The sequence below is a fragment of the Peromyscus maniculatus genome, chromosome 16 (assembly GCF_049852395.1).
Source record: "Peromyscus maniculatus bairdii isolate BWxNUB_F1_BW_parent chromosome 16, HU_Pman_BW_mat_3.1, whole genome shotgun sequence".
Taxonomy (NCBI): Eukaryota; Metazoa; Chordata; class Mammalia; order Rodentia; family Cricetidae; genus Peromyscus; species Peromyscus maniculatus.
The window spans coordinates 11,630,018-11,638,759 of NC_134867.1; positions in this window are offsets into that span (position 1 = coordinate 11,630,018).

An 8,742-nucleotide genomic window follows, 5' to 3' on the forward strand; every position below is an offset into this window, starting at 1 on the left:
TCACTGAGATTTTTCTCCCTTTTTTTTTTTTTTTTTTTTTTTGTGTGTGTGTGTGTGTGTGTATGTGTGCTTAGTTGTTATTTTAAGGTGTGTTATTTTTGTTTATGTTGCATGTGTTTAACTCTGTGAAGCTGTGTTACTGTGCCTGTCTAAAACACCTGATGCTTTAATAAAGAGCTGAATGGCCAATAGTGAGGCAGGAAAAAGGATAGGCAGGGCTGGCAGGCAGAGAAAAGAAATAGGAGAAATCTGGAGGGGGAAAAAAGTAGCCAGGGAAGGAGGAGGACATCAGGGGCCAGCCACCCAGCGACACAGCAAGCCATGGAGTAAGAAACAAAAAAAGGTATACAGGAGTAGAGAAAGATAAAAGCTCAGAGGCAAAAGATAGACAGGATAATTTAAGTTAAGGAAAGCTGGTTAGAAACAAGCCAAGCTAAGGCTTGAGAGAGAATTCTGCAGTTAAAAGAGGTACTGCTCTTGTAGGGGACCTGATTTCAATTCTCAGCACCCACAGGGCAGCTCACAACTGCCTGTAACTCCAGTTCCAGAGGATCCAGCACCCTCTTCTGGCCTCCACTGGAACTGCACTCAAACAAGCACTTGCTAATACCCAGACACACACGGTCACACGTAGTTAAAAATAGTCCTTTTTTTTTTTTTTAAAAGAAGCTGGCTCCCAGCAAGTGAGAGCTGAGAGAGAGAGAGAGAGAAAGAGAGAGAGAGAGAGAGAGAGAGAGAGAGAGAGAGAGAGAGAGAGAGAGAGAGAGAGAGAGAAGTTTGAAGGGGTGGGGGACATTCAGGCTCTGCTGCTGGAGACTGTCTCCTGCCAGGACAGCAGAGAATCTCAATAAGATGCTTCAATAAGAAATGCACAGCATGGACCACAGAGTCACTTTACAGAATAAATCTCTGCACGAGACACTAGTGACCGTGCAAGTGAGCAGGATCCTCCCAGACCCCACTGCCCAGTTAATGCACGTTGATATTATCTTCAGTTGAAAAGAAAAACCTCTTTTCAAAGTTCTGGGTTAAAATATGCCCTCCTTGCAATTTTTTTCCTCCTGTTGGGGAAGTGGGGGGCAGAAAAAATGATTTGCCCCCCTATAATTTAATTACCCCTTTCTCCAGGACTCCAATTAAAGTAACATCAGCTGTCACAACATGAGCATCTTTGGGCGTCTTGAAGACGCATCTGAATTTTGCACGTTGGATTAAGCTTTCCTATGCTTCTGCTGCCTTGACAACCCTTCTTAGTACCCGAGCTCATCTCTCATCCCTTCCTACATCTTCCACAGCTTTAGCCTCAAATCCTGTACCCAAATGTTGAGCCAGAACATCTTAAATGGCTTCCTTACCCAACCCCTGCCCTCTCAGTCTACTTCGGTTTTCTTGTTTGTTTGTTCTTCTGCTACCTGACCCCTGAATAGGCCTGACCTCCACCATTTTCGGTAACCTCCATCAGTGTGCAACTGACGCACCCACAATGACACACTGTTACCAGATCATCACCAAATGAATGACAGTTTACTCTAAGGGTCCCACCCTGTTCTATTTGCCAACATATAATGATGCTCCTGCAGCATTTCTGCACTGTCCAGAACAGTTCCGCTGTCCACAGAGTGCTTTATCCTCTTCCTGTTCCTTCCGTTCCTCTCACGTAACCCCCGACAATCATCCATTTGGGGTTTTGTTTTCTACTTTTCCCATTTACAGTCTTTCCCAGAGTGTCACATTGGTGGAACTCGTGTGGCCTCTTCAGAGTCGTGTCTGAGACTTCATCGTGAGAATTTCAGTTTCCACCATGTTTTTTCCTGGGTGACAGTCCATTTCCCTTGAGCATCCTTTAGCACCCACTGTGTAAGGTACCCCAGTCTAGTTATCAGGTCACCCGCTGAAGACACCACGGTTGTTTCCAGTTTGGCACTTAGGAATGAAGCTGCTGTAAATGTCCAGGTTGGGGTTTTGGTTGCAGACATAAGTTTTGGATTCTTTCTGGTAAACAAAATGATGTTCACTCTATAAGAAAACACCGAACCGGCTTTTAAAGTGGCTGCACCATTTGCATGTCCGCCAGCACTGAATATGAATTCCTGCCCCTCACATCTTTGTCAGCATTGGGTGGTGTCTGTGGTTTAGATATTGGCATCCTTGTAGGAGTGAGGTAGCATCTCACATAACACGCACTGTTAAACTTTCTTTCTTCTCTTTTATTTTGTGTGTGTGTGTGTGTGTGTGTGTGTGTGTGTGTGTGTGTGTGTGTTTAAGACAGGGTCTCCTCATTATGTAACTCTGGCTGTCCTGAGACTCACTATGTAGAGCTGGCTGTGCTGGGATTAATGGTGTGTGCCACCCACCTGACTCTCTTCCTTTTTATATATTTCTTTTCTTTCTCTCTTTCTTTCTTTCCTCCTTTTTAAATACGGCTGAGTTGCACTTGCAGCCCTGGTGAGAGTAGAACTCGCTATGTGGACCAGGATGGCCTTGTGAACACAAACTCTATATAATCCTGCTTCCTCTGTCCCTCGGGTCCTCATACTGTACAGGTGTACACTACCATGTTTCCTCTGTCTCCCGGGTCCTGATACCGTACAGGTGTGCACTACCATGCTTCCTCTGTCCCCCAGGTCCTGATACAGGTGTGCACTACCATGCTTCCTCTGTCTCCCGGGTCCTGATACTGTACAGGTGTGCACTACCATGCCCAGCCTCTGAGCATCTTTTCATTTTTCATTCACCTATCTTCTTTGGTGGAGTGTCTGCTAAGATCTTAGCTCCAACTTTAATTAAGTCATTGTTTTCTTCCTGTTTAGGTTCAGAAGGTTTTCGTGGATCTTGGATACAGACTTCCATCGCAAGCTCTCATTATAAATGTTTTCTCCTATCTGCGGCCCGTCCTGTTCACTTGACAGGATCTTTTCTCAGAGCAGAAACATTTAACTTTTATAAAGTTCGGCTTCTCAGTTCTTCCTCCTTGCTGTCCGTTTACAACTTGAACCCGGGGTTACAACCCGCTAAGTCAACAGCCTGTTTTGCTGCAAAGACAGAGGCAGTGAGCACCTCAGTCATTCCAGGGTTTGAGGAGTCTCTGGGTTTTCAGAAGACATACTGGGTACTTTCCTCACCGTTGTGACCAAACACAAGAGACAGCTGAAGGAAGAAGGCCTCATTTTGGCTCACGGTTTGAGGTGTAGAGCCCGGCCAGCATGATGGGGAAAGCGAGGTCGCAGGAACAGCTCCCAGCAGGCGGCGGAAGCAGGGCTGCCTCGCTCAGATGGACCAGGAAGCAGAGGAGTAGGGCTGGGCTCTAACATACCTGGGCCTTCTGCTCCCATAAGCCACTTCCACCAGTGGGCCCCCCAAACCTAAAGTTCCCACATTCTCCCACAACAGCACCACCAGCTGTGAGCTGAGTGTTCAAACGCATGAGCGTGTTGGGAGGGCTTTTATAGCCAGCGGCCTCTGTTGTAACTCCATGGAGTCTTCCCCACTTACCTCTGCCTCCTGTCAGTGACCTATGCACTCCCCTACATTAAACCCCATCGACCAGATGTCCTGCTGAGGACTTGCACTCAGCCTTTCTCGGTGCAAGGATGGTGTTGAGAGGAATTCATCCTTTCCGAAAAACTGGTGCTAAACTCATCCTGTCCTACCTGGTGCCAAGTCCTCTGGCACCAGGTCACACCTCATACATGAAACATCTTAGTCATAAACACACTTAAACATAAACAAAATATCCCAATCAGCAAGGTGTTTAACCCCTACGTCAGCACCCTTATCACGGGCAGCCAGCCTCATGGGTCATCCATTTGCCTAAATAAAACCAACTCATCTTCACTTTGATGGAGAGACAGTAAAGACTTCCTTTTGAGTCTCACTTGGAAAAGCTGGCTTTATTTAAGAACATAAAATAAAATAAACATTGTCAGCTGGTAGATATCTTGGATCTGTGCTTTGAAGCTGAGGTTACAGGCCTTTGAGCCACATATGAAATAAAAGACGAGACAAATTCAAAAGGACGTCTGTGTGGATTCTTCCTTATTACTTCATGACATGGTTTTCACATCAGATGTTTAACAGCTAATCAATCTGATTACAGCACCATTAACCCCACTTCCAAATGGGATTAGCCACTCTGGTCTTGTTCCTTTCAAAGATTAGTATTAGGGTTTTTTTTTTTTCTTCAATTAGGACTAAATGTTAACCAAAATGTAGTACATGAAAAGCGTTATTAATATTATCATAATAAGAGCGTGTGCTCTCTCCACATGAATGCATGTAACACATTGGCCTACAGCGTGGGACTAAAATCCCTTCCTTTCTAGCCTTAAGAGAAAAGAGAAATATGTGGGTACTGAACAAGGGAAAAGAGAGAACATTCTGTCAGGAGCTTTTTTTTTTTTTTGCAAATTCTGTTCTAATTTATGCAAAACCAAATTTATCTCCACAGGATTACATTTAACTGGTTCAAGTCCACACAGCTGAGAAAGATACAGATAGATTAAAACTCCCTTAAGAACTGAGTTTGGAAACAGCCATTGGATGCCCACATTCTCCCATTTGAACAGTCTATGCCCTTTATGAATTAGTAATGAGATTTGACAGGACTGATTTTCCTGGGGAATTATATGAGATGTTCTATTTTTTAACCAGAAGCTTAAAACATGTGATGAGATCAATGTTTTATATTGAGTCTGCCTAAGACCTCACACGAAAATCCTTATCAAAGGGAGCAGCTGCATGGCCAAGATGAGGGCCACTGGGAAATCCAGAAAATTCTCAGTACTGTTCTTCCCCTTTGCTGGGACACTCTGGTGTCTGTGTGTCCATCTGGTGAGAAGTTCCTCCCCTTTGCTGGGACACTCTGGTGTCTGTCTGGTGAGAAGTTCCTCCCCTTTGCTGGGACACTCTGGTGTCTGTGTGTCCATCTGGTGAGAAGTTCCTCCCCTTTGCTGGACACTCTGGTGTCTGTGTGTCCATCTGGTGAGAAGTTCCTCCCCTTTGCTGGGACACTCTGGTGTCTGTGTGTCTGTCTGGTGAGAAGTTCCTCCCCTTTGCTGGGACACTCTGGTGTCTGTGTGTCCATCTGGTGAGAAGTTCCTCCCCTTTGCTGGACACTCTGGTGTCTGTGTGTCCATCTGGTGAGAAGTTCCTCCCCTTTGCTGGGACACTCTGGTGTCTGTCTGGTGAGAAGTTCCTCCTCTTTGCTGGAACACTCTGGTGTCTGTGTGTCCATCTGGTGAGAAGTTCCTCCCCTTTGCTGGGACACTCTGGTGTCTGTGTGTCCATCTGGTGAGAAGTTACTCTCCTTTGCTGGGACACTCTGGTGTCTGTGTGTCCATCTGGTGAGAAGTTCTTCCCCTTTGCTGGGACACTCTGGTGTCTGTGTGTCCATCTGGTGAGAAGTTACTCCCCTTTGCTGGGACACTCTGGTGTCTGTGTGTCCATCTGGTGAGAAGTTACTCTCCTTTGCTGGGACACTCTGGTGTCTGTGTGTCCATCTGGTGAGAAGTTCTTCCCCTTTGCTGGGACACTCTGGTGTCTGTGTGTCCATCTGGTGAGAAGTTACTCCCCTTTGCTGGGACACTCTGGTGTCTGTGTGTCCATCTGGTGAGAAGTTACTCCTCTTTGCTGGGACACTCTGGTGTCTGTGTGTCCGTCTGGTGAGAAGTTACTCCTCTTTGCTGGATGCTCTGGTGTCTGTGTGTCTGTCTGGTGAGAAGGATAAAAGAGGCCATGCCATTAATCCCAGCACTTAGGAAACGGAGACGGGGATCTGGAGCATTCAGCCAGCCTTGATTACATAGTGTGTGTGGAGGATAACCTTGACTATGTGAGACCCTGTCTCCAAAAGCCAGAAAAGAAAAGAAGGAAATAACAACCATGGTTACCACGAGCCTAGCACAGGGAATGCACAGTCTCTGGTCCGGAAGCTCATTTCGGCACTTCTATTCAGAACCAGCTCTAGGAATAAAACCTTAAAGGCAGAACCTAGGGCTTCGTTTAACAGAAAAATTGTTTAGCAACTGATCTTGGAAAATGAAGAAAACTACCAAGAAAAAAATTATAACCCAGGGATCTAGAAATAATAACTGCCAACATTTATAGTACTGCATGTGTTTCTAACCAGTATTTTTTAAACAGATGGAGCCTGTGTGTATATATGAATGTATATGAATGTGTACAGATGTATCTCTTTGTAATTTTCATGTTGAGACAGTATCTGATTATGTTAATCAGACTGGGCTCAAATTCATAATCCTCCTGCCTCAGCCTCCTTAGTTGCTGAGATCACAGGCACACACCACCATACCCAAATTATATGTGATTTATAAAAACAAAAACAAAAACAAATTTGGGGTCTTACCACATATACATTCTACAATGGCTGTCTTTAGGGGGAAGCCAGGAGGGGCAGGTGCCGTCCCCTTACCACTGCTGGATGCCAGCAGCCAGCACAAAGCTGCGAGTGTGAAAGTACCCTCCACCCTCTGCCAGAACGAGGCTGATGGGGTGGAGTAAGTGTAAGAGCTGGTGTGCAAAGAGTGGTGCAAGCCTGTAACCCCAGCCCCCAGGAGGCCGAGACCCGAGGATCGAGAGTGTAATGCCAGAGGCCTGCAGAGATCCCTCAGTGGCAAAGATCACAGGCTGCTCTTGCAGAGGACCCAGGTTCATTTCCTAGCACCCACATGGAGGCTCAAAACAATCCAGGACATCCAATGCCTTCTTCTGATCACTTTGGCACCAGGTAAGCACCTGGTACATGCACATAAATGCATGCGGACAAAGTGCTCACACATACAAAATAAGTGAATCTTTTTAAAAAATTAGTTTAAGGCTAGCCTGGACTACACAGTGAATTCAAGACCAATCTAAGAGTTAGAGTTACAGGCTTGCACCACCATCCCCGGCTGGACACCAGCTCCAACATTTGCTTCATCCTTCTTGACAAGACTGTTTCTTAAAAAGAAAAAGAAGAAAAACTAAGGACAGAGAACGTGGCTCGGTGGCTGAGCACTTGCCTGGCACATGCGATGCTCTGTGTTCAATCCCCAGCAATCCCTAGTAAGAAAGAAAAGAAGGAAGAGAAGAGACAGAAAGATAGGGTGGGGAGAGAAAGAGTGGTGAAAATTAAAGCTACATGAGAACCTGGCAGCTCACAGTAGAGAGTCATAAGGCTTGCTGTGTTTAATTAGGCAGATCCACCTTATCTAGGAATGGCAGTCGTCTGTCCCTGGAGAAGGTAACAGCTGATACATGAAGCCGCGGCCAGGGCCACACCAGGACCCTGGGTGAGGAGAATCAGGCTCGGCAGCACTCACGGAACACTGAGCCATACTCTGTTGATGCCACCCTCTGCGAGCTTTAAGACGTGGGCCAGGGGCTAACAGAGAAGTGTAGGGGCAAAGGATGGATAGGGGGCGTGAACAGGCTGTGTATCAGTCTCCTGGGGGCTGAATAAATCACCGCAGACTTCATGGCTGAACAGAAGAAAAACTTATTTTCTTATAGATCTGGAAAGCCAGAAGTTCAAAATCAACGCACAAGAGGAGTGTGCTCTACACAGAGACACGGGGAGAGAGCCCTCCGTGCCTCCTCAGCACCCAACGGCTGTCAGCACTCCGGTGACTCACCCGGCGGCTGGCATCACCCCGACTCTGTCTCCACCTTCACATGGCCCTCTCATCCTCATCTCCCTCGGCCATTCTTTGATAAAGATGCTGTCGTTTCATTTAGGGTCCACCTTAATAATTCAGAATGGTCTTAATATCCATAATTTAATCATGTCTACAAGTGACCTGGGGATGGGAGGGACGGGACGGATGGGGCAGTTCTGTGTTATAAGGGCGTATTTGTACATCAAGTCCTAAAAAGAATCTGTATGGACATATCGTAAATAGCTCAACATGGACATGCTAATAATAGTTTGTTTGTCCTGAGGTAATGCCTAGTCCAGGTGACAGCACGAAGGACTGTAAGGCTTGATGGCTGTGGAATTATGCGAACCTAGCTGCTAGAGAGAGAGAACCATTAGGGGAGAGTTCGGGAGACATGGAAGAGAGGCACCAACACCGTGAATGTCAGGGCAAGACTGACCACCTCAGCACAAGGTCAAGACTCACCTGTGACACTTCTGACTGCCTCTGCGTCCCCTCCCCGTCTGTAACCTGCCGGCAGCTCTGCCTTCTCGGTGGCTAGCTCTCTGAACAAAGCTCTGTTCACGGACTCAATCCCAGTCTCTCTTCAGTGGCCCTGGTGTGACGAGCAGCTGGTACAGCAGGGCCATCTCTCCAAACAGCCCTCCTCCAGCCTCCATGGACATCAGACACACACGTGATGCACACATGTGCACGCAAGCAAAACACACGTGTAAAACTGAATAAATAAATCTAAAAAGAATTTTTGAAGAATTCTGGTAGTGTGAACTTTATTGTCAGAAAGTAAGTTCCAAATCTGCCGATGTATCCCTACTACGTCATAAACGCCACCCAAGGCTCGCAGCCCTCCCACGTCTTGCTTTGGCTAGGTTATCCCTTTTGTATTGTCCCAGGGCCACTCTGCACGCACCACAACGTGCTGCTCCACTGGCTTCTTCTGGACCATCTTCCATCCCATCGCCCTTCCTAGCAGCGAGAACTAATTCATCCTCGTGTTTCCGTCTACACAGCTGGGCAGTGCCTGTCAGTGCGTGTTGAATGAAGGCATGAGGAGAGAAGATCTGGTCTTATCCATGCTCGGAATGCT